This window comes from Phyllobates terribilis, unplaced genomic scaffold, assembly GCF_046119375.1.
Source record: "Phyllobates terribilis strain yellow unplaced genomic scaffold, ASM4611937v1 Scaffold_3__8_contigs__length_932513732, whole genome shotgun sequence".
Taxonomy (NCBI): Eukaryota; Metazoa; Chordata; class Amphibia; order Anura; family Dendrobatidae; genus Phyllobates; species Phyllobates terribilis.
This window is the reverse complement of record NW_027362763.1, coordinates 628893226-628919498: the sequence shown is the minus strand read 5'-3', so window position 1 is coordinate 628919498 and position 26273 is coordinate 628893226.

Genomic DNA, 26273 nt, shown 5'->3' with positions numbered 1-26273 from the left:
TGGAAGAGTGGTGGAGGTCACAGTAGCTTAACAAGATGGTTTTAATGCCTCTTGGAAGAGCTGTGGAGTTCAGAGTGTTTTAACAAGACGGTTTTAATGCCCCTTGGAAGAGTGGTGGAGGTCAAAGTAGCTTAGCAAGACAGTTTTAATGCCCCTTGGAAGAGTGGTGGAGGTCACAGTAGCTTAACAAGATGGTTTTAATGCCCGCTTGGAAGAGTGGTGGAAGCCGCAGTGGAATAAAAAGACAATATCAATGCCCATTGGAAGAATGGTGGAGGTCACAGTACCTTAACAAGACGGTTTTAATGTCCCTTGGAAGAGTGGTGGAGGTCACAGTTGCTTAACAAGTCAGTTTTAATGCCCCTTGGAAGAGTGGTGGAGGTCACAGTGGAATAAAAAGACAATATCAATGCCCATTGGAAGAGTGGTGGAGGTCACAGTAGCTTAACAAGATGGTTTTAATGCCCCTTGGAAGAGGTGTGGAGTTCAGAGTGTTTTAACAAGACGGTTTTAATGCCCCTTGGAAGAGTGGTGGAGGTCACAGTAGCTCAACAAGCACGTTTTAATTCCCCTTCGAAGAGTGGTGGCGGTCACAGTAGCTTAACAAGACAGTGTTAATGCCCCTTGGAAGAGTAATGGAGGTTACAGTAGCTTAACAAGACGGTTTTAATGCCCCTTCGAAGAGTGGTGGAGGTCACAGTAGCTTATCAAGACAGTTTTAATGTCCCTTGGAAGAGTGGTGGAGGTCAAAGTAGCTTAGCAGGACGGTTTTAATGCCCCTTGGAAGAGAAGTGGAGTTCAGAGTGGTTTAACAAGACTGTTTTAATGCCCCTTGGAAGAGTGGTGGAGGTCACAGAAGCTTAACAAGACGGTTTTAATGCCCCTTGGAAAAGTGGTGGAGGTCACAGTAGCTTAACAAGATGGTTTTAATGCCCTTTGGAAGAGTGGTGGAGGTCGCAGTGGAATAAAAAGACAATATCAATGCCCATTGGAAGAGTGGTGGAGGTCACAGCAGCTTAACAAGATGGTTTTAATGCCCCTTGGAAGAGGTGTGGAGTTCAGAGTGTTTTAACAAGACGGTTTTAATGTCCCTTCGAAGAGTGGTGGCGGTCACAGTAGCTTAACAAGACAGTTTTAATGCCCCTTGGAAGAGTGGTGGAGGTTACAGCAGCTTAACAAGACGATTTTAATGCCCCTTCGAAGAGTGGTGGAGGTCACAGTAGCTTATCAAGACAGTTTTAATGCCCCTTGGAAGAGTGGTGGAGGTCACAGTAGCATAACAAGACAGTTTTAATGCCCCTGGAAGAGTGGTGGAGGTCACAGTAGCTTAACAAGACAGGTTTAATGCCCCTTGGAAGAGTGGTGGAAGTCGCAGTGGAATAAAAAGACAATATCAATGCCCATTGGAAGAGTGGTGGAGGTCACAGTAGCTTAACAAGACGGTTTTAATGCCCCTTGGAAGAGCTGTGGAGCTCAGAGCAGTTTAACAAGACAGTTTTAATGCCCCTGGGAAGAGTGGTGGAGGTCACAGTAGCTTAACAAGACAGTTTTAATGCCCCTTGGAAGAGTGGTGGAGGTCACAGTAGCTTAACAAGACAGTTTTAATGCCCCTTGGAAGAGTGGTGGAGGTCACAGTAGCTTAAAAAGACGGATTTAATGCCCCTTGGGAGATAAGTGGAGTTCAGAGTGGTTTAACAAGACAGCTTTAATGCCCCTTGGAAGAGTGGTGGAGGTCACAGTAGCTTAACATGACAGTTTTAATGCCCCTTGGAAGAGTGGTGGAGGTCACAGTAGCTTAAAAAGACGGTTTTAATGCCCCTTGGAAGAGAAGTGGAGTTCAGAGTGGTTTAACAAGATGGTTTTAATGCCCCTTGGAAGAGTGGTGGAGGTCACAGTAGCTTAACAAGACAGCTTTAATGCCCCATGGAAGAGTGGTGGAGGTCACAGAAGCTTAACAAGACGGTTCTAATACCCCTTGAAAGAGCTGTGGAGTTCAGAGTGGTTTAACAATGTTGTTTTAATGCCCCTTGGAAGAGTGGTGGAGGTCACAGTAGCTTAACAAGACAGATTTAATGCCCCTTGAAAGAGTGGTGCAGGTCACAGCAGCTTAACAAGACAGTTTTAATGCCCCTTGGAAGAGTGGTGGAGATCACAGTAGCTTAAACAAGACTGTTTTAATGCCCCTTGGAAGAGTGGTGGAGGTCGCAGTGGAATAAAAAGACATATCAATGCCCCTTGGAACAGTGGTGGAGGTCACAGTAGCTTAACAAGACAGTTTTAATGCCCCTTTGAAGAGTGGTGGAGGTAACAGTAGCTTAGCAAGACGGTTTTAATGCCCCTTGGAAGAGAAATGAAGTTCAGAGTGGTTTAACAAGACGGTTTTAATGCCCCTTGGGAGAGTGGTGGAGGTGACAGTAGCTTAACAAGACGGTTTTAATGCCACTTGGAAGAGAGGTGGAGGTCACAGTAGCTTAACAAGATGGTTTTAATGCCCCTTGGAAGAGTGGCGGAGGTCACAGTAGCTTAACAAGATGGTTTTAATGCCCATTGGAAGAGTGGTGGAGGTCGCAGTGGAATAAAAAGACAATATCAATGCCCCTTGGAAGAGTGGTGGAGGTCACAGTAGCTTAACAAGATGGTTTTAATGCCTCTTGGAAGAGCTGTGGAGTTCAGAGTGTTTTAACAAGACGGTTTTAATGCCCCTTGGAAGAGTGGTGGAGGTCAAAGTAGCTTAGCAAGACAGTTTTAATGCCCCTTGGAAGAGTGGTGGAGGTCACAGAAGCTTAACAAGATGGTTTTAATGCCCCCTTGGAAGAGTGGTGGAAGTCGCAGTGGAATAAAAAGACAATATCAATGCCCATTGGAAGAGTGGTGGAGGTCACAGTAGCTTAACAAGACCGTTTTAATGCCCCTTGGAAGAGTGGTGGAGGTCACAGTAGCTTAACAAGACAGCTTTAATGCCCCTTGGAAGAGTGGTGGAAGTCGCAGTGGAATAAAAAGACAATATTAATGCCCATTGGAAGAGTGGTGGAGGTCACAGTAGCTTAACAAGACGGTTTTAATGTCCCTTGGAAGAGTGGTGGAGGTCACAGTAGCTTAACAAGTCAGTTTTAATGTCCCTTGGAAGAGTGGTGGAGGTCACAGTGGAATAAAAAGACAATATCAATGCCCATTGGAAGAGTGGTGGCAGTCACAGTAGCTTAACAAGACGGTTTTAATGTCCCTTGGAAGGGTGGTGGAGGTCAGAGTAGCTTAACAAGACGGTTTTAATGCCCCTTGGAAGAGAAGTGGAGTTCAGAGTGATTTAACAAGATGGTTTTAATACCCCTTGGAAGACTGGTGGAGGTCACAGTAGCTTATCAAGACAGTTTTAATGCCCCTTGGAAGAGTGGTGGAGGTCACAGTAGCTTAACAAGACAGTTTTAATGCCACTTGGAAGAGTGGTGTAGGTCACAGTAGCTTAACAAGACAGTTTTAATGCCCCTTGGAAGAGTGGTGGAGGTCACAGTAGCTTAACAAGACAGTTTTAATGCCCCTTGGAAGAGTGGTGGAACTCGGAGTGGAATAAAAAGACAATATCTATGCCCATTGGAAGAGTGGTGGAGGTCACAGTAGCTTAACAAGACGGTTTTAATGCCCCTAGAAAGAGATGTGGAGTTCAGAGAAGTTTAACAAGACGGTTTTAATGCCCCTTGGAAGAGTGGTGGAGGGCACAGTAGCTTAACAAGACAGTTTTAATGCCCCTTGGAACACTGGTGGAGGTCAAAGTAGCTTAACAAGACGGTTTTAATGCCCCTTGGAAGAGTGGTGGAGGTCCCAGTAGCTTAAACAAGATGGTTTTAATGCCCCTTGGAAGAGTGGTGGAGGTCGCAGTGGAATAAAAAGACAATATCAATGCCGCTTGGAAGAGTGTTGGAGGTCACAGTATCTTAACAAGACGGTTTTAATGCCCCTTGGAAGAGATGTGGAGCTCAGGGTGGTTTAACAAGACAGTCTTAATGCCCCTTGGAAGAGTGGTGGAGGTCACAGTAGCTTAACAAGACAGTTTTAATGCCCCTTGGAACAGTGGTGGAGGTCACAGTAGCTTAACAAGACAGTTTCAATGCCCATTGGAAGAGTGGTGGAGGTCACAGTAGCTTAACAAGACGGATTTAATGCCCCTTGGGAGTTAAGTGGAGTACAGAGTGGTTTAACAAGACAGCTTTAATGCCCCTTGGAAGAGTGGTGGAGGTCACAGTAGCTTAACAAGACAGTTTTAATGCCCCTTGGAAGAGTGGTGGAGGTCACAGTAGCTTAACAAGACGGTTTTAATGCCCCTTGGAAGAGAAGTGGAGTTCAGAGTGGTTTAACAAGATGGTTTTAATGCCCCTTGTAAGAGTGGTGGAGGTCACAGTAGCTTAACAAGACAGTTTTAATGCCCCTTGGAAGAGTGGTGGAGGTCACAGAAGCTTAACAAGACTGTATTAATGCCCATTGAAAGAGCTGTGGAGTTCAGAGTGGTTTAACAAGACAGTTTTAATGCCCCTTGGAAGAGTGGTGGAGGTCACAGTAGCTTATCAAGACAGTTTTAATGTTCCTTGGAAGAGTGGTGGAGGTCACAGTAGCTTAACAAGACAGTTTTAATGCCCCTGGAAGAGAGGTGGAGGTCACAGTAGCTTAACAAGACAGTTTTAATGCCCCTTGGAAGAGTGGTGGAAGTCACAGTGGAATAAAAAGACAATATCAATGCCCATTGGAAGAGTGGTGGAGGTCACAGTAGCTTATCCAGACGGTTTTAATGCCCCTTCGAAAAGCTGTGGAGCTGAGAGCGGTTTAACAAGACAGTTTTAATGCCCCTAGGAAGAGTGGTGGAGGTCACAGTATCTTAACAAGACAGTTTTAATGCCCCTTGGAACAGTGGTGGAGGTCACAGTAGCTTAACAAGACAGTTTCAATGCCCCTTGGAAGAGTGGTGGAGGTCACAGTAGCTTAACAAGACAGTTTTATTGCCACTTGGAAGAGTGGTGGAGGTCACAGTAGCTTAACAAGACGGATTTAATGCCCCTTTTGAGATAAGTGGAGTTCAGAGTGGTTTAACAAGACAGCTTTAATGCCCCTTGGAAGAGTGGTGGAGTTCAGAGTGGTTTAACAAGATGGTTTTAATGCCCCTTGGAAGAGTGGTCGAGGTCACAGTAGCTTAACAAGACAGTTTTAATACCCCTTGGAAGAGTGGTGGAGGTCACAGAAGCTTAACAAGACTGTTTTAATGCCCCTTGAAAGAGCTGTGGAGTTCAGAGTGGTTTAACAAGACAGTTGTAATGCCCCTTGGAAGAGTGGTGGAGGTCACAGTAGCTTAACAAGACAGTTTTAATGCCCCTTGGAAGAGTGGTGGAGGTCACAGTAGCTTAACATGACGGTTTTAATGCCCCTTGGAAGAGTGGTGGAGGTCACAGTAGCTTAAACAAGACTGTTTTAATGCCCCTTGGAAGAGTGGTGGAGGTCGCAGTGGAATTAAAAGACATATCAATGCCCCTCGAAGGAGTGGTGGAGGTCACAGTAGCTTAACAAGATGGTTTTAATGCCGCTTGGAAGAGCTGTGGAGTTCAGAGTGGTTTAACAAGACTGTTTTAATGCCCCTTGGAACAGTGGTGGAGATCACAGTAGCTTAAGAAGACAGTTTTAATGCCCCTTGGAAGAGTGGTGGAGGTCATAGTAGCTTAACAAGACAGTTTTAATGCCCCTTTGAAGAGTGGTGGAGGTCACAGTAGCTTAACAAGACGGTTTTAATGCCCCTTGGAAGAGAAGTGAACTTCAGAGTGGTTTAACAAGACGGTTTAATGCCCCTTGGGAGAGTGGTGGAGGTCACAGTAGCTTATCAAGACGGTTTTAATGCCCCTTGGAAGAGTGGTGGAGGTAACAGTAGCTTAACAAGACGGTTTTAATGCTCCTTGGAAGAGTGGTGGAGGTCACAGTAGTTTAACAAGATGGTTTTAATGCCCCTTGGAAGAGAAGTGGAGTTCAGAGTGGTTTAACAAGATGGTTTTAATGCCCCTTGGAAGAGTGGTGGAGGTCACAGTAGTTTAACAAGACTGTTTTAATGCCCCTTGAAAGAGCTGTGGAGTTCAGAGTGGTTTAACAAGACAGTTTTAATGCCCCTTGGAAGAGTGGTGGAGGTCACAGTAGCTTAACAAGACAGTTTTAATGCCCCTTGGAAGAGTGGTGGAGGTCACAGTAGCTTAACATGACGGTTTTAACGCCAGTTGGAAGAGTGGTGGAGGTCACAGTAGCTTAAACAAGACTGTTTTAATGCCCCTTGGAAGAGTGGTGGAGGTCGCAGTGGAATAAAAAGACATATCAATGCCCCTTGGAAGAGTGGTGGAGGTCACAGTATCTTAACAAGATGGTTTTAATGCCGCTTGGAAGAGATGTGGAGTTCAAAGTGGTTGAACAAGACAGTTTTAATGCCCATTGGAACAGTGGTGGAGGTCACAGTAGCTTAACAAGACTGTTTTAATGCCCCTTGGAAGAGTGGTGGAGGTCCTAGTAGCTTAACAAGACAGTTTTAATGCCCCTTTGAAGAGTGGTGGAGGTCACAGTAGCTTAACAAGACGGGTTTAATGCCCCTTGGAAGAGAATTGAAGTTCAGAGTGGTTTAACAAGACGGTTTTTATGCCCCTTGGGAGAGTGGTGGAGGTCACAGTAGCTTAACAAGACCGTTTTAATGCCCCTTGGAAGAGTGGTGGAGGTAACAGTAAGTTAACAAGACGGTTTTAATGCTCCTTGGTAGAGTGGCGGAGGTCACAGTAGCTTAACAAGATGGTTTTAATGCCCCTCGGAAGAGTGGTGGAGGTCGCAGTGGAATAAAAAGACAATATTAATGCCCCTTGGAAGAGTGGTGGAGGTCACCGTCGCTTAACCAGATGGTTTTAATGCACCTTGAAAGAGCTGTGGAGTTCAGAGTGGTTTAACAAGATAATTTTAATGCCCCTTGGAAGAGTGGTGGAGGTCACAGTAGCTTGACAAGACAGTTTTAATGCCCCTTGGAAGAGTGGTGGAGGTCACAGTAGCTTAACAAGACAGTTTTAATGCCGCTTGGAAAAGTGGTGGAGGTCACAGTAGCTTAACAAGACAGTTTTAATGCACCTTGGAACCGTGGTGGAGGTCGCAGTGCAATAAAAAGACAATATCAATGCCCATTGTAAAAGTGGTGGCAGTCACAGTAGCTTAACAAGACTGTTTTAATGTACCTTGGAAGAGTGGTGGAGGTCACAGACGCTTAACAAGACGTTTTTAATGCCCCTTGAAAGAGCTGTGGAGTTCAGAGTGGTTTAACAAGATGGTTTTAATAACCCTTGGAAGAGTGGTGGAGGCCACAGTAGCTTAACAAGACAGTTTTAATGCCCCTTGGAAGAGTGGTGGAGGTCACAGTAGCTTAACAAGACAGTTTTAATGCCCCTTGGAAGAGTGGTGGAGGTCACAGTAGCTTAAACAAGACTGTTTTAATGCCCCTTGGAACAGTGGTGGAGGTCACAGTAGCTTAACAAGACAGTTTTAATGCCCCTTGGAAGAGAGGTGGAGGTCACAGTAGCTTAGCAGGACGGTTTTAATGCCCCTTGGAAGAGAAGTGGATTTCAGAGTGGTTTAACAAGACTGTTTTAATGCCCCTTGGAAAGTGGTGGAGGTCACAGAAGCTTAACAAGACGGTTTTAATCCCCCTTGGAAGAGTGGTGGAGGTCACAGTAGCTTAACAAGATGGTTTTAATGCCCCTTGGAAGAGTGGTGGAGGTCGCAGTGGAACAAAAAGGCAATATCAATGCCCCTTGGAAGAGTGGTGGAGGTCACAGTAGCTTAACAAGATGGTTTTAATGCCCCTTGGTAGAGCTGTGGAGTTCAGAGTGTTTTAACAAGACGGTTTTAATGCCCCTTGGAAGAGTGGTGGAGGTCACAGTAGCTTAACAAGACAGTTTTAATGCCCCTTGGAACAGTGGTGGAGGTCACAGTAGCTTAACAAGACAGTTTCAATGACCATTGGAAGAGTGGTGGAGGTCACAGTAGCTTAACAAGTCAGTTTTAATGTCCCTTGGAAGAGTGGTGGAGGTCACAGTGGAATAAAAAGACAATATCAATGCCCATTGGAAGAGTGGTGGCAGTCACAGTAGCTTAACAAGACGGTTTTAATGTCCCTTGGAAGGGTGGTGGAGGTCAGAGTAGCTTAACAAGACGGTTTTAATGCCCCTTGGAAGAGAAGTGGAGTTCAGAGTGATTTAACAAGATGGTTTTAATACCCCTTGGAAGACTGGTGGAGGTCACAGTAGCTTATCAAGACAGTTTTAATGCCCCTTGGAAGAGTGGTGGAGGTCACAGTAGCTTAACAAGACAGTTTTAATGCCACTTGGAAGAGTGGTGTAGGTCACAGTAGCTTAACAAGACAGTTTTAATGCCCCTTGGAAGAGTGGTGGAGGTCACAGTAGCTTAACAAGACAGTTTTAATGCCCCTTGGAAGAGTGGTGGAACTCGGAGTGGAATAAAAAGACAATATCTATGCCCATTGGAAGAGTGGTGGAGGTCACAGTAGCTTAACAAGACGGTTTTAATGCCCCTAGAAAGAGATGTGGAGTTCAGAGAAGTTTAACAAGACGGTTTTAATGCCCCTTGGAAGAGTGGTGGAGGGCACAGTAGCTTAACAAGACAGTTTTAATGCCCCTTGGAACACTGGTGGAGGTCAAAGTAGCTTAACAAGACGGTTTTAATGCCCCTTGGAAGAGTGGTGGAGGTCCCAGTAGCTTAAACAAGATGGTTTTAATGCCCCTTGGAAGAGTGGTGGAGGTCGCAGTGGAATAAAAAGACAATATCAATGCCGCTTGGAAGAGTGTTGGAGGTCACAGTATCTTAACAAGACTTTTTTAATGCCCCTTGGAAGAGCTGTGGAGCTCAGGGTGGTTTAACAAGACAGTCTTAATGCCCCTTGGAAGAGTGGTGGAGGTCACAGTAGCTTAACAAGACAGTTTTAATGCCCCTTGGAACAGTGGTGGAGGTCACAGTAGCTTAACAAGACAGTTTCAATGCCCATTGGAAGAGTGGTGGAGGTCACAGTAGCTTAACAAGACTGATTTAATGCCCCTTGGGAGTTAAGTGGAGTACAGAGTGGTTTAACAAGACAGCTTTAATGCCCCTTGGAAGAGTGGTGGAGGTCACAGTAGCTTAACAAGACAGTTTTAATGCCCCTTGGAAGAGTGGTGGAGGTCACAGTAGCTTAACAAGACGGTTTTAATGCCCCTTGGAAGAGAAGTGGAGTTCAGAGTGGTTTAACAAGATGGTTTTAATGCCCCTTGTAAGAGTGGTGGAGGTCACAGTAGCTTAACAAGACAGTTTTAATGCCCCTTGGAAGAGTGGTGGAGGTCACAGAAGCTTAACAAGACTGTATTAATGCCCATTGAAAGAGCTGTGGAGTTCAGAGTGGTTTAACAAGACAGTTTTAATGCCCCTTGGAAGAGTGGTGGAGGTCACAGTAGCTTATCAAGACAGTTTTAATGTTCCTTGGAAGAGTGGTGGAGGTCACAGTAGCTTAACAAGACAGTTTTAATGCCCCTGGAAGAGAGGTGGAGGTCACAGTAGCTTAACAAGACAGTTTTAATGCCCCTTGGAAGAGTGGTGGAAGTCACAGTGGAATAAAAAGACAATATCAATGCCCATTGGAAGAGTGGTGGAGGTCACAGTAGCTTATCCAGACGGTTTTAATGCCCCTTCGAAGAGCTGTGGAGCTGAGAGCGGTTTAACAAGACAGTTTTAATGCCCCTAGGAAGAGTGGTGGAGGTCACAGTAGCTTAACAAGACAGTTTTAATGCCCCTTGGAACAGTGGTGGAGGTCACAGTAGCTTAACAAGACAGTTTCAATGCCCCTTGGAAGAGTGGTGGAGGTCACAGTAGCTTAACAAGACAGTTTTATTGCCACTTGGAAGAGTGGTGGAGGTCACAGTAGCTTAACAAGACGGATTTAATGCCCCTTTTGAGATAAGTGGAGTTCAGAGTGGTTTAACAAGACAGCTTTAATGCCCCTTGGAAGAGTGGTGGAGGTCACAGTAGTTTAACAAGATGGTTTTAATGCCCCTTGGAAGAGAAGTGGAGTTCAGAGTGGTTTAACAAGATGGTTTTAATGCCCCTTGGAAGAGTGGTCGAGGTCACAGTAGCTTAACAAGACAGTTTTAATACCCCTTGGAAGAGTGGTGGAGGTCACAGAAGCTTAACAAGACTGTTTTAATGCCCCTTGAAAGAGCTGTGGAGTTCAGAGTGGTTTAACAAGACAGTTGTAATGCCCCTTGGAAGAGTGGTGGAGGTCACAGTAGCTTATCAGGACGGTTTTAATGCCCCTTGGAAGAGTGGTGGAGGTAACAGTAGCTTAACAAGACGGTTTTAATGCTCCTTGGAAGAGTGGCGGAGGTCACAGTAGCTTAACAAGATGGTTTTAATGCCCCTTGGAAGAGTGGTGGAGGTCGCAGTGGAACAAAAAGGCAATATCAATGCCCCTTGGAAGAGTGGTGGAGGTCACAGTAGCTTAACAAGATGGTTTTAATGCCCCTTGGTAGAGCTGTGGAGTTCAGAGTGTTTTAACAAGACGGTTTTAATGCCCCTTGGAAGAGTGGTGGAGGTCACAGTAGCTTAACAAGACAGTTTTAATGCCCCTTGGAAGAGTGGTGGAGGTCATAGTAGCTTAACAAGACTGTTTTAATGCCCCTTGAAAGAGCTGTGGAGTTCAGAGTGGTTTAACAAGACAGTTTTAATGCCCCTTGGAAGAGTGGTGGAGGTCACAGTAGCTTAACAAGACAGTTTTAATGCCCCTTGGAAGAGTGGTGGAGGTCACAGTAGCTTAACATGACGGTTTTAACGCCAGTTGGAAGAGTGGTGGAGGTCACAGTAGCTTAAACAAGACTGTTTTAATGCCCCTTGGAAGAGTGGTGGAGGTCGCAGTGGAATAAAAAGACATATCAATGCCCCTTGGAAGAGTGGTGGAGGTCACAGTATCTTAACAAGATGGTTTTAATGCCGCTTGGAAGAGCTGTGGAGTTCAAAGTGGTTTAACAAGACAGTTTTAATGCCCATTGGAACAGTGGTGGAGGTCACAGTAGCTTAACAAGACTGTTTTAATGCCCCTTGGAAGAGTGGTGGAGGTCCTAGTAGCTTAACAAGACAGTTTTAATGCCCCTTTGAAGAGTGGTGGAGGTCACAGTAGCTTAACAAGACGGTTTTAATGCCCCTTGGAAGAGTGGTGGAGGTCCCAGTAGCTTAAACAAGATGGTTTTAATGCCCCTTGGAAGAGTGGTGGAGGTCGCAGTGGAATAAAAAGACAATATCAATGCCGCTTGGAAGAGTGTTGGAGGTCACAGTATCTTAACAAGACTTTTTTAATGCCCCTTGGAAGAGCTGTGGAGCTCAGGGTGGTTTAACAAGACAGTCTTAATGCCCCTTGGAAGAGTGGTGGAGGTCACAGTAGCTTAACAAGACAGTTTTAATGCCCCTTGGAACAGTGGTGGAGGTCACAGTAGCTTAACAAGACAGTTTCAATGCCCATTGGAAGAGTGGTGGAGGTCACAGTAGCTTAACAAGACTGATTTAATGCCCCTTGGGAGTTAAGTGGAGTACAGAGTGGTTTAACAAGACAGCTTTAATGCCCCTTGGAAGAGTGGTGGAGGTCACAGTAGCTTAACAAGACAGTTTTAATGCCCCTTGGAAGAGTGGTGGAGGTCACAGTAGCTTAACAAGACGGTTTTAATGCCCCTTGGAAGAGAAGTGGAGTTCAGAGTGGTTTAACAAGATGGTTTTAATGCCCCTTGTAAGAGTGGTGGAGGTCACAGTAGCTTAACAAGACAGTTTTAATGCCCCTTGGAAGAGTGGTGGAGGTCACAGAAGCTTAACAAGACTGTATTAATGCCCATTGAAAGAGCTGTGGAGTTCAGAGTGGTTTAACAAGACAGTTTTAATGCCCCTTGGAAGAGTGGTGGAGGTCACAGTAGCTTATCAAGACAGTTTTAATGTTCCTTGGAAGAGTGGTGGAGGTCACAGTAGCTTAACAAGACAGTTTTAATGCCCCTGGAAGAGAGGTGGAGGTCACAGTAGCTTAACAAGACAGTTTTAATGCCCCTTGGAAGAGTGGTGGAAGTCACAGTGGAATAAAAAGACAATATCAATGCCCATTGGAAGAGTGGTGGAGGTCACAGTAGCTTATCCAGACGGTTTTAATGCCCCTTCGAAGAGCTGTGGAGCTGAGAGCGGTTTAACAAGACAGTTTTAATGCCCCTAGGAAGAGTGGTGGAGGTCACAGTAGCTTAACAAGACAGTTTTAATGCCCCTTGGAACAGTGGTGGAGGTCACAGTAGCTTAACAAGACAGTTTCAATGCCCCTTGGAAGAGTGGTGGAGGTCACAGTAGCTTAACAAGACAGTTTTATTGCCACTTGGAAGAGTGGTGGAGGTCACAGTAGCTTAACAAGACGGATTTAATGCCCCTTTTGAGATAAGTGGAGTTCAGAGTGGTTTAACAAGACAGCTTTAATGCCCCTTGGAAGAGTGGTGGAGGTCACAGTAGTTTAACAAGATGGTTTTAATGCCCCTTGGAAGAGAAGTGGAGTTCAGAGTGGTTTAACAAGATGGTTTTAATGCCCCTTGGAAGAGTGGTCGAGGTCACAGTAGCTTAACAAGACAGTTTTAATACCCCTTGGAAGAGTGGTGGAGGTCACAGAAGCTTAACAAGACTGTTTTAATGCCCCTTGAAAGAGCTGTGGAGTTCAGAGTGGTTTAACAAGACAGTTGTAATGCCCCTTGGAAGAGTGGTGGAGGTCACAGTAGCTTATCAAGACGGTTTTAATGCCCCTTGGAAGAGTGGTGGAGGTAACAGTAGCTTAACAAGACGGTTTTAATGCTCCTTGGAAGAGTGGCGGAGGTCACAGTAGCTTAACAAGATGGTTTTAATGCCCCTTGGAAGAGTGGTGGAGGTCGCAGTGGAACAAAAAGGCAATATCAATGCCCCTTGGAAGAGTGGTGGAGGTCACAGTAGCTTAACAAGATGGTTTTAATGCCCCTTGGTAGAGCTGTGGAGTTCAGAGTGTTTTAACAAGACGGTTTTAATGCCCCTTGGAAGAGTGGTGGAGGTCACAGTAGCTTAACAAGACTGTTTTAATGCCCCTTGGAAGAGTGGTGGAGGTCATAGTAGCTTAACAAGACTGTTTTAATGCCCCTTGAAAGAGCTGTGGAGTTCAGAGTGGTTTAACAAGACAGTTTTAATGCCCCTTGGAAGAGTGGTGGAGGTCACAGTAGCTTAACAAGACAGTTTTAATGCCCCTTGGAAGAGTGGTGGAGGTCACAGTAGCTTAACATGACGGTTTTAACGCCAGTTGGAAGAGTGGTGGAGGTCACAGTAGCTTAAACAAGACTGTTTTAATGCCCCTTGGAAGAGTGGTGGAGGTCGCAGTGGAATAAAAAGACATATCAATGCCCCTTGGAAGAGTGGTGGAGGTCACAGTATCTTAACAAGATGGTTTTAATGCCGCTTGGAAGAGCTGTGGAGTTCAAAGTGGTTTAACAAGACAGTTTTAATGCCCATTGGAACAGTGGTGGAGGTCACAGTAGCTTAACAAGACTGTTTTAATGCCCCTTGGAAGAGTGGTGGAGGTCCTAGTAGCTTAACAAGACAGTTTTAATGCCCCTTTGAAGAGTGGTGGAGGTCACAGTAGCTTAACAAGACGGGTTTAATGCCCCTTGGAAGAGAATTGAAGTTCAGAGTGGTTTAACAAGACGGTTTTTATGCCCCTTGGGAGAGTGGTGGAGGTCACAGTAGCTTAACAAGACCGTTTTAATGCCTCTTGGAAGAGTGGTGGAGGTAACAGTAAGTTAACAAGACGGTTTTAATGCTCCTTGGTAGAGTGGCGGAGGTCACAGTAGCTTAACAAGATGGTTTTAATGCCCCTTGGAAGAGTGGTGGAGGTCGCAGTGGAATAAAAAGACAATATTAATGCCCCTTGGAAGAGTGGTGGAGGTCACAGTCGCTTAACCAGATGGTTTTAATGCACCTTGAAAGAGCTGTGGAGTTCAGAGTGGTTTAACAAGATAATTTTAATGCCCCTTGGAAGAGTGGTGGAGGTCACAGTAGCTTGACAAGACAGTTTTAATGCCCCTTGGAAGAGTGGTGGAGGTCACAGTAGCTTAACAAGACAGTTTTAATGCCGCTTGGAAAAGTGGTGGAGGTCACAGTAGCTTAACAAGACAGTTTTAATGCACCTTGGAACCGTGGTGGAGGTCGCAGTGCAATAAAAACACAATATCAATGCCCATTGTAAAAGTGGTGGCAGTCACAGTAGCTTAACAAGACTGTTTTAATGTACCTTGGAAGAGTGGTGGAGGTCACAGACGCTTAACAAGACGTTTTTAATGCCCCTTGAAAGAGCTGTGGAGTTCAGAGTGGTTTAACAAGATGGTTTTAATAACCCTTGGAAGAGTGGTGGAGGCCACAGTAGCTTAACAAGACAGTTTTAATGCCCCTTGGAAGAGTGGTGGAGGTCACAGTAGCTTAACAAGACAGTTTTAATGCCCCTTGGAAGAGTGGTGGAGGTCACAGTAGCTTAAACAAGACTGTTTTAATGCCCCTTGGAACAGTGGTGGAGGTCACAGTAGCTTAACAAGACAGTTTTAATGCCCCTTGGAAGAGAGGTGGAGGTCACAGTAGCTTAGCAGGACGGTTTTAATGCCCCTTGGAAGAGAAGTGGATTTCAGAGTGGTTTAACAAGACTGTTTTAATGCCCCTTGGAAAGTGGTGGAGGTCACAGAAGCTTAACAAGACGGTTTTAATGCCCCTTGGAAGAGTGGTGGAGGTCACAGTAGCTTAACAAGATGATTTTAATGCCCCTTGGAAGAGTGGTGGAGGTCGCAGTGGAACAAAAAGGCAATATCAATGCCCCTTGGAAGAGTGGTGGAGGTCACAGTAGCTTAACAAGATGGTTTTAATGCCCCTTGGTAGAGCTGTGGAGTTCAGAGTGTTTTAACAAGACGGTTTTAATGCCCCTTGGGAGAGTGGTGGAGGTCACAGTAGCTTAACAAGACAGTTTTAATGCCCCTTGGAACAGTGGTGGAGGTCACAGTAGCTTAACAAGACAGTTTCAATGACCATTGGAAGAGTGGTGGAGGTCACAGTAGCTTAACAAGACAGTTTTAATGCCCCTTGGAAGAGTGGTGGAGGCCACAGTAGCTTAACAAGACGGATTTAATGCCCCTTGGGAGATAAGTGGAGTACAGAGTGGTTTAACAAGACAGTTTTAATGCCCCTTGGAAGAGTGGTGGCGGTCACAGTAGCTTAACAAGACGGTTTTAATGCCCCTTGGAAGAGAAGTGGAGTTCAGAGTGGTTTAACAAGATGGTTTTAATGCCCCTTGGAAGAGTGGTGGAGGTCACAGTAGCTTGACAAGACAGTTTTAATGCCCCTTGGAAGAGTGGTGGAGGTCACAGAAGCTTAACAAGACTGTTTTAATGCCCATTGAAAGAGCTGTGGAGTTCAGAGTGGTTTAGCAAGACAGTTTTAATACCCCTTGGAAGAGTGGTGGAGGTCACAGTAGCTTATCAAGACAGTTTTAATGTCCCTTGGAAGAGTGGTGGAGGTCACAGTAGCTTAACAAGACAGTTTTAATGCCCCTGGAAGAGAGGTGGAGGTCACAGTAGCTTAACAAGACAGTTTTAATGCCCCTTGGAAGAGTGGTGGAAGTCACAGTGGAATAAAAAGACAATATCAATGACCATTGGAAGAGTGGTGGAGGTCACAGTAGCTTATCCAGACGGTTTTAATGCCCCTTCGAAGAGCTGTGGAGCTGAGAGCGGTTTAACAAGACAGTTTTAATGCCCCTAGGAAGAGTGGTGGAGGTCACAGTAGCTTAACAAGACAGTTTTAATGCCCCTTGGAACAGTGGTGGAGGTCACAGTAGCTTAACAAGACAGTTTCAATGCCCCTTGAAAGAGTGGTGGAGGTCACAGTAGCTTAACAAGACAGTTTTATTGCCACTTGGAAGAGTGGTGGAGGTCACAGTAGTTTAACAAGATGGTTTTAATGCCCCTTGGAAGAGAAGTGGAGTTCAGAGTGGTTTAACAAGATGGTTTTAATGCCCCTTGGAAGAGTGGTCGAGGTCACAGTAGCTTAACAAGACAGTTTTAATACCCCTTGGAAGAGTGGTGGAGGTCACAGAAGCTTAACAAGACTGTTTAAATGCCCCTTGAAAGAGCTGTGGAGTTCAGAGTGGTTTAACAAGACAGTTTTAATGCCCCTTGGAAGAGTGGTGGAGGTAACAGTAGCTTAACAAGACAGTTTTAATGCCCCTTGGAAGAGTGGTGGAGGTCACAGTAGCTTAACATGACGGTTTTAATGCCCCTTGGAAGAGTGGTGGAGGTCACAGTAGCTTAAACAAGACTGTTTTAATGCCCCTTGGAAGAGTGGTGGAGGTCGCAGTGGAATTAAAAGACATATCAATGCCCCTTGGAAGAGTGGTGGAGGTCACAGTAGCTTAACAAGATGGTTTAAATTCAGCTTGGAAGAGCTGTGGAGTTCAGAGTGGTTTAACAAGACAGTTTTAATGCCCCTTGGAACAGTGGTGGAGGTCACAGTAGCTTAACAAGACAGTTTTAATGCCCCTTGGAAGAGTGGTGGAGGTTATAGTAGCTTAACAAGACAGTTTTAATGCCCCTTTGAAGAGTGGTGGAGGTCACAGTAGCTTAACAAGACGGTTTTAATGCCCCTTGGAAGAGAAGTGAAGTTCAGAGTGGTTTAACAAGACGGTTTTAATGCCCCTTGGAAGAGTGGTGGAGGTCACAGTAGCTTAACAAGATGGTTTTAATGCCCCTTGGAAGAGTGGTGGAGGTCACAGTAGCTTAACAAGACGGTTTTAATGCTCCTTGGAAGAGTGGCGGAGGTCACAGTAGCTTAACAAGATGGTTTTAATGCCCCCTGGAGAGTGGTGGAGGTCGCAGTGGAATAAAAAGACAATATTAATGCCCCTTGGAAGAGTGGTGGAGGTCACAGTAGCTTAACAAGATGGTTTTAATGCCCCTTCAAAGAGCTGTGGAGTTCAGAGTGGTTTATCAAGATGGTTTTAATGCCCCTTGGAAGAGTGGTGGAGGTCACAGTAGCTTGACAAGACAGTTTTAATGCCCCTTGGAAGAGTGGTGGAGGTCACAGTAGCTTAACAAGATGGTTTTAATGCCCCTTGGAAGAGTGGTGGAGGTCACAGTAGATTAAACAAGACTGTTTTAATGCCCCTTGGAAGAGTGGTGGAGGTCGCAGTGGAACAAAAAGGCAATATCAATGCCCCTTGGAAGAGTGGTGGAGGTCACAGTAGCTTAACAAGATGGTTTTAATGCCCCTTGGTAGAGCTGTGGAGTTCAGAGTGTTTTAACAAGACGATTTTAATGCCCCTTGGAAGAGTGGTGGAGGTCTCAGTAGCTTAACAAGACAGTTTTAATGCCCCTTGGAAGAGTGGTGGAGGTCACAGTAGCTTATCAAGACAGTTTTACTGCCCCTTGGAAGAGTGGTGGAGGTCACAGTAGTTTAACAAGATGGTTTTAATGCCCCTTGGAAGAGTGGTGGAGGTCACAGTAGCTTAACAAGACAGCTTTAATGCCCCTTGGAAGAGTGGTGGAGGTCACAGAAGCTTAACAAGACTGTTTTAATGCCCCTTGAAAGAGCTGTGGAGTTCAGAGTGGTTTAACAAGACAGTTTTAATGCCCCTTGGAAGAGTGGTGGAGGTCACAGTAGCTTAACAAGACAGTTTTAATGCCCATTGGAAGAGTGGTGGAGGTCACAGTAGCTTAACATGACGGTTTTAATGCCCCTTGGAAGAGTGGTGGAGGTCACAGTAGCTTAAACAAGACTGTTTTAATGCCCCTTGGAAGAGTGGTGGAGGTCGCAGTGGAATAAAAAGACATATCAATGCCCCTTGGAAGGGTGATGGAGGTCACAGTATCTTAACAAGATGGTTTTAATGCCGCTTGGAAGAGCTGTGGAGTTCAGAGTGGTTTAACAAGACAGTTTTAATGCCCATTGGAACAGTGGTGGAGGTCACAGTAGCTTAACAAGACTGTTTTAATGCCCCTTGGAAGTGTGGTGGAAGTCACAGTAGCATAACAAGACAGTTTTAATGCCCGTGGAAGAGTGGTGGAGGTCATAGTAGCTTAACAAGATGGTTTTAATGCCCTTTGGAAGAGTGGTGGAGGTTACAGCAGCTTAACAAGACAGTTTTAATGCCCCTTCGAAGAGCGGTGGAGGTCACAGTAGCTTATCAAGACAGTTTTAATGCCCCTTGGAAGAGTGGTGGAAGTCACAGTAGCATAACAAGACAGTTTTAATGCCCGTGGAAGAGTGGTGGAGGTCACAGTAGCTTAACAAGACAGTTTTAATGCCCCTTGGAAGAGTGGTGGAGGTCGCAGTGGAATAAAAAGACATATCAATGCCCCTTGGAAGAGTGATGGAGGTCACAGTATCTTAACAAGATGGTTTTAATGCCGCTTGGAAGAGCTGTGGAGTTCAGAGTGGTTTAACAAGACAGTTTTAATGCCCATTGGAACAGTGGTGGAGGTCACAGTAGCTTAACAAGACTGTTTTAATGCCCCTTGGAAGAGTGGTGGAGGTCCTAGGAGCTTAACAAGACAGTTTTAATGCCCCTTTGAAGAGTGGTGGAGGTCACAGTAGCTTAACAAGACGGTTTTAATGCCCCTTGGAAGAGAATTGAAGTTCAGAGTGGTTTAACAAGACGGTTTTAATGCCCCTTGGGAGAGTGGTGGAGGTCACAGTAGCTTAACAAGACCGTTTTAATGCCCCTTGGAAGAGTGGTGGAGGTAACAGTAACTTAACAAGACGGTTTTAATGCTCCTTGGAAGAGTGGCGGAGGTCACAGTAGCTTAACAAGATGGTTTTAATGCCCCTTGGAAGAGTGGTGGAGGTCGCAGTGGAATAAAAAGACAATATTAATGCCCCTTGGAAGAGTGGTGGAGGTCACAGTGGCTTAAACAGATGGTTTTAATGCCCCTTAAAAGAGCTGTGGAGTTCAGAGTGGTTTAACAAGATAATTTTAATGCCCCTTGGAAGAGTGGTGGAGGTCACAGTAGCTTGACAAGACAGTTTTAATGCCCCTTGGAAGAGTGGTGGAGGTCACAGTAGCTTAACAAGACGGTTTTAATGCCCCTTGGAAGAGTGGTGGAGGTCACAGTAGCTTAAACAAGACTGTTTAAATGCCCCTTTGAAGAGTGGTGGAGGTCGCAGTGGAATAAAAAGACATATCAATGCCTCTTGGAAGAGTGTTGGAGGTCACAGTAGCTTAACAAGATGGTTTTAATGCCGCTTAGAAGAGCTGTGGAGTTCAGAGTGGTTTAACAAGACTGTTTTAATGCCCCTTGGAACAGTGGTGGAGGTCACAGTAGCTTAAGAAAACAGTTTTAATGCCCCTTGGAAGAGTGGTGGAGGTCACAGTAGCTTAACAAGACTGTTTTAATGTACCTTGGAAGAGTGGTGGAGGTCACAGAAGCTTAACAAGACGTTTTTAATGCCCCTTGAAAGAGCTGTGGAGTTCAGAGTGGTTTAACAAGATGGTTTTAATAACCCTTGGAAGAGTGGTGGAGGCCACAGTAGCTTAACAAGACAGTTTTAATGCCCCTTGGAAGAGTGGTGGAGGTCACAGTAGCTTAACAAGACAGTTTTAATGCCCCTTGGAAGAGAGGTGGAGGTCACAGTAGCTTAGCAGGACGGTTTTAATGCCCCTTGGAAGAGACGTGGATTTCAGAGTGGTTTAACAAGACTGTTTTAATGCCCCTTGGAAAAGTGGTGGAGGTCATAGTAGCTTAACAAGACGGTTTTAATGCCCTTTTGAAGAGTGGTGGAGGTCACAGTAGCTTAACAAGACAGTTTTAATGCCCTTTTGAACAGTGGTGGAGGTCACAGTAGCTTAACAAGACGATTTTAATGCCCCTTGGAAGAGAATTGAACTTCAGAGTGGTTTAACAAGACGGTTTAATGCCCCTTGGGAGAGTATTGGAGGTCACAGTAGCTTCTCAAGACGGTTTTAATGCCCCTTGGAAGAGTGGTGGAGGTCACAGTACCTTAACAAGACGGTTTTAATGCTCCTTGGAAGAGTGGCGGAGGTCACAGTAGCTTAACAAGATGGTTTTATTGCCCCTTGGAAGAGTGGTGGAGGTCGCAGTGGAACAAAAAGGCAATATCAATGCCCCTTGGAAGAGTGGTGGAGGTCACAGTAGCTTAACAAGATGGTTTTAATGCCCCTTGGTAGAGCTGTGGAGTTCAGAGTGTTTTAACAAGACGGTTTTAATGCCCCTTGGAAGAGTGGTGGAGGTCACAGTAGCTTAACAAGACAGTTTTAATGCCCTTTGGAAGAGTGGTGGAGGTCACAGTAGCTTAACAAGACAGTTTTAATGCCCCTTGGAAGAGTGGTGGAGGTCACAGTAGTTTAACAAGATGGTTTTAATGCCCCTTGGAAGAGAAGTGGAGTTCAGAGTGGTTTAACAAGATGGTTTTAATGCCCCTTGGAAGAGTGGTGGAGGTCACAGTAGCTTAACAAGACAGTTTTAATGCCCCTTGGAAGAATGGTGGAGGTCACAGAAGCTTAACAAGACTGTTTTAATGCCCCTTGAAAGAGCTGTGGAGTTCAGAGTGGTTTAACAAGACAGTTTTAATGCCCCTTTGAAGAGTGGTGGAAGTCGCAGTGGAATAAAAAGACAATATCAATGCCCATTGGAAGAGTGGTGGAGGTCACAGTAGCTTAACAAGACAGTTTTAATGCCCCTTGGAAGAGTGGTGGAGGTCACAGTAGCTTAACAAGACAGTTTTAATGCCCCTTTGAAGAGTGGTGGAAGTCGCAATGGAATAAAAAGACAATATCAATGCCCATTGGAAGAGTGGTGGAGGTCACAGTAGCTTAACAAGACGGTTTTAATGTCCCTTGGAAGAGTGGTGGAGGTCACAGTAGCTTAACAAGACAGTTTTAATGCCCATTGGAAGAGTGGTGGCAGTCACAGTAGCTTAACAAGACAGTTTTAATGTCACTTGGAAGAGTGGTGGAGGTCACAGTAGCTTAACAAGGCGATTTTAATGCCCCTTGGAAGAGAAATGGAGTTCAGAGTGGTTTAACAAAACGGTTTTAATTCCCCTTGGAAGAGTGGTGGAGGTCACAGTAGCTTATCAAGACAGTTTTAATGCCCCTTGGAAGAGTGGTGGAGGTCACAGTAGCTTAACAAGACAGTTTTAATGCCCCTTGGAAGAGTGGTGAAGGTCACAGTAGCTTAACAAAGCAGACTTAATGCCACTTGGAAGAGTGGTGGAGGTCACAGTAGCTTAACAAGACAGTTTTAATGCCCCTTGGAAGAGCTGTGGAGTTCAGAGTGGTTTAACAAGACGGTTTTAATGCCCCTTGGTAGAGTGGTGGAGGTCACAGTAGCTTAACAAGACAGTTTTAATGCCCCTTGGAACACTGGCGGAGGTCACAATAGCTTAATAAGATGGTTTTAATGCCCCTTGGAAGAGTGGTGGAGGTCACAGTAGCTTAAACAAGATGGTTTTAATGCCCCTTGGAAGAGTGGTGGAGGTCGCAGTGGAATGAAAAGACAATATCAATGCCCCTTGGAAGAGTGGTGGAGGTCACAGTAGCTTAACAAGACGGTTTTAATGCCCCTTGGAAGAGTGGTGGAGGTCACAGTAGCTTAACAAGACAGTTTTAATGCCCCTTGAAAGAGTGGTGGAGGTCACAGTAGCTTAAACAAGACTGTTTTAATGCCCCTTGGAACAGTGGTGGAGGTCACAGTAGCTTAACAAGACAGTTTTAATGCCCCTTGGAAGAGAGGTGGAGGTCACAGTAGCTTAGCAGGACGGTTTTAATGCCCCTTGGGAGAGAAGTGGAGTTCAGAGTGGTTTAACAAGACTGTTTTAATGCCCCTTGGAAGAGTGGTGGAGGTCACAGTAGCTTAACAAGATGGTTTTAATGCCCTTTGGAAGAGTGGTGGAGGTCGCAGTGGAATAAAAAGACAATATCAATGCCCATTGGAAGAGTGGTGGAGGTAACAGTAGCTTAACAAGATGGTTTTAATGCCCCTTGGAAGAGGTGTGGAGTTCAGAGTGTTTTAACAAGACGGTTTTAATGCCCCTTGGAAGAGTGGTGGAGGTCACAGTAGCTCAGCAAGACGGTTTTAATGCCCCTTCGAAGAGTGGTGGCGGTCACAGTAGCTTAACAAGACAGTTTCAATGCCCCTTGGAAGAGTGGTGGAGGTTACAGCAGCTTAACAAGACGGTTTTAATGCCCCTTCGAAGAGCAGTGGAGGTCACAGTAGCTTATCAAGACAGTTTTAATGCCCCTTGGAAGTGTGGTGGAAGTCACAGTAGCATAACAAGACAGTTTTAATGCCCGTGGAAGAGTGGTGGAGGTCATAGTAGCTTAACAAGATGGTTTTAATGCCCTTTGGAAGAGTGGTGGAGGTTACAGCAGCTTAACAAGACGGTTTTAATGCCCCTTCGAAGAGCGGTGGAGGTCACAGTAGCTTATCAAGACAGTTTTAATGCCCCTTGGAAGAGTGGTGGAAGTCACAGTAGCATAACAAGACAGTTTTAATGCCCCTTGGAAGAGTGGTGGAAGTCGCAGTGGAATAAAAAGACAATATCAATGCCCATTGGAAGAGTGGTGGAGGTCACAGTAGTTTAACAAGATGGTTTTAATGCCCCTTGGAAGAGCTGTGGAGCTCAGAGCGGTTTAACAAGACAGTTTTAATGCCCCTGGGAAGAGTGATGGAGGTCACAGTAGCTTAACAAGACAGTTCTAATGCCCCTTGGAACAGTGGTGGAGGTCACAGTAGCATAACAAGACAGTTTCAATGCCCCTTGGAAGAGTGGTGGAGGTCACAGTAGCTTAACAAGACAGTATTAATGCCCCTTGAAAGAGTGGTGGAGGTCACAGTAGCTTAACAAGACGGATTTAATGCCCCTTGGGAGATAAGTGGAGTTCAGAGTGGTTTAACAAGACAGCTTTAATGCCCCTTGGAAGAGTGGTGGAGGTCACAGTAGCTTAACAAGACAGTTTTAATGCCCCTTGGAAGAGTGGTGGAGGAAACTGTAGCTTAACAAGACGGTTTTAATGACCCTTGGAAGAGAAGTGGAGTTCAGAGTGGTTTAACAAGACAGTTTTAATGCCACTTGGAAGAGTGGTGGAGGTCACAGAAGCTTAACAGGACGGTTTTAATGCCCATTCAACGAGCTGTGGAGTTCAGAGTGGTTTAACAAGATGGTTTTAATTCCCATTGGAAGAGTGGTGGAGGTCACAGTAGCTTAACAAGACAGTTTTAATGCCCCTTGGAAGAGTGGTGGAGGTCACAGTAGCTTAAAATGACGGTTTTAATGCCCCTTGGAAGAGTGGTGGAGATCACAGTAGCTTAAACAAGACTGTTTCAATGCCACTTGGAAGAGTGGTGGAGGTCGCAGTGGAATAAAAAGACATATCAATGCCCCTTGGAAGAGTGGTGGAGGTCACAGTAGCTTAACAAGATGGTTTTAACGCCGCTTGGAAGAGCTGTGAAGTTCAGAGTGGTTTAACAAGACAGTTTTAATGCCCCTTGGAACAGTGGTGGAGGTCACAGTAGCTTAAGAAGACAGTTTTAATGCCCCTTGGAAGTGTGGTGGAGGTCACAGTAGCTTAACAAGACAGTTTTAATGCCCCTTTGAAGAGTGGTGGAGTTAAAAGTAGCTTAGCAAGACGGTTTTAATGCCCCTTGGAAGAGAAATGAAGTTCAGAGTGGTTTAACAAGACGGTTTTAATGCCCCTTGGGAGAGTGGTGGAGGTCACAGTAGCTTAACAAGACGGTTTTAATGCCCCTTGGAAGAGAGGTGGAGGTCACAGTAGCTTAACAAGATGGTTTTAATGCCCCTTGGAAGAGTGGTGGAGGTCGCAGTGGAATTAAAAGACAATATCAATCCCCCTTGGAAGAGTGGTGGAGGTCACAGTAGCTTAACAAGATGGTTTTAATGCCCCTTGGAAGAGCTGTGGAGTTCAGAGTGTTTTAACAAGACGGTTTTAATGCCCCTTGGAAGAGTGGTGGATGTCAAAGTAGCTTAACAAGACAGTTTTAATGCCCCTTGGAAGAGTGGTGGAGGTCACAGTGGAATAAAAAGACAATATCAATGCCCATTGGAAGAGTGGTGGCAGTCACAGTAGCTTAACAAGACTGTTTTAATGTCCCTTGGAAGGGTGGCGGAGGTCAGAGTAGCTTAACAAGACGGTTTTAAAGCCCCTTGGAAGAGAAGTGGAGTTCAGAGTGATTTAACAAGACGGTTTTAATGCCCCTTGGAAGACTGGTGGAGGTCACAGTAGCTTATCAAGACAGTTTTAATGCCCCTTGGAAGAGTGGTGGAGGTCACAGTAGCTTAACAAGACAGTTTTAATGCCCCTTGGAAGAGTGGTGAAAGTCACAGTAGCTTAACAAGACAGTTTTAATGCCCCATGGAAGAGTGGTGGAGGTCACAGTAGCTTAACAAGACAGTTTTAATGCCCCTTGGAAGAGTGGTGGAAGTCGCAGTGGAATAAAAAGACAACATCTATGCCCATTGGAAGAGTGGTGGAGGTCACAGTAGCTTAACAAGACGGTTTTAATGCCCCTGGAAAGAGCTGTGGAGTTCAGAGTGGTTTAACAAGACGGTTTTAATGCCCCTTGGAAGAGTGGTGGAGGTCACAGTAGCTTAACAAGACAGTTTTAATGCCCCTTGGAACACTGGTGGAGGTCAAAGTAGCTTAATAAGACGGTTTTAATGCCCCTTGGAAGAGTGGTGGAGGTCACAGTAGCTTAAACAAGATGGTTTTAATGCCCCTTGGAAGAGTGGTGGAGGTTGCAGTGGAATAAAAAGACAATATCAATGTCCCTTGGAAGAGTGTTGGAGGTCACAGTAGCTTAACAAGACGGTTTTAGTGCCCCTTGGAAGAGCTGTGGAGCTCAGGGTGGTTTAACAAGACAGTCTTAATGCCCCTTGGAAGAGTGGTGGAGGTCACAGTAGTTTAACAAGACAGTTTTCATGCCCCTTGGAACAGTGGTGGAGGTCACAGAAGCTTAACAAGACAGTTTCAATGCCCCTTGGAAGAGTGGTGGGGGTCGCAGTGGAATAAAAAGACATATCAATGTCCCTTGGAAGAGGGGTGGAGGTCACAGTAGCTTAACAAGATGGTTTTAATGCCGCTTGGAAGAGCTGTGGAGTTCAGAGTGGTTTAACAAGACTGTTTTAATGCCCCTTGGAACAGTGGTGGAGGTCACAGTAGTTTAAGAAGACAGGTTTAATGCCCCTTGGAAGAGTGGTGGAGGTCATAGTAGCTTAACAAGACAGTTTTAATGCAAATTTGAAGAGTGGTGGAGGTCATAGTAGCTTAACAAGACGGTTTTAATGCCCCTTGGAAGAGAAGTGAACTTCAGAGTGGTTTAACAAGACGGTTTAATGCCCCTTGGGAGAGTGGTGGAGGTCACAGTAGCTTATCAAGACGGTTTTAATGCCCCTTGGAAGAGTGGTGGAGGTCACAGTAGCTTAACAAGATGGTTTTAATGCTCCTTGGAAGAGTGGCGGAGGTCACAGTAGCTTAACTAGATGGTTTTAATGCCCCTTGGAAGAGCTGTGGAGTTCAGAGTGTTTTAACAAGACGGTTTTAATGCCCCCTGGAAAAGTGGTGGAGGTCAAAGTAGCTTAACAAGACAGTTTTAATGCCCCTTGGAAGAGTGGTGGAGGTCACAGTAGCTTAGCAAGATGGTTTTAATGCCCCTTGGAATAGTGGTGGAAGTCGCAGTGGAATAAAAAGATAATATCAATGCCCATTGGAAGAGTGGTGGAGGTCACAGTAGCTTATCAAGACAGTTTTAATGCCCCTTGGAAGAGTGGTGGAGGTCACAGTAGCTTAACAAGACAGTTTTAATGCCCCTTGGAAGAGTGGTGAAGGTCACAGTAGCTTAACAAAACAGTTTTAATGCCCCTTGGAAGAGTGGTGGAGGTCACAGTAGCTTAACAAGACAGTTTTAATGCCCCTTGGAAGAGTTGTGGAAGTCGCAGTGGAATAAAAAGACAATATCTATGCCCATTGGAAGAGTGGTGGAGGTCACAGTAGCTTAACAAGATGGTTTAATGCCCCTTGAAAGAGCTGTGGAGTTCAGAGTGGTTTAACAAGACGGTTTTAATGCCCCCTGGTAGAGTGTTGGAGGTCACAGTAGCTTAACAAGACAGTTTTAATGCCCCTTGGAACACTGGTGGAGGTC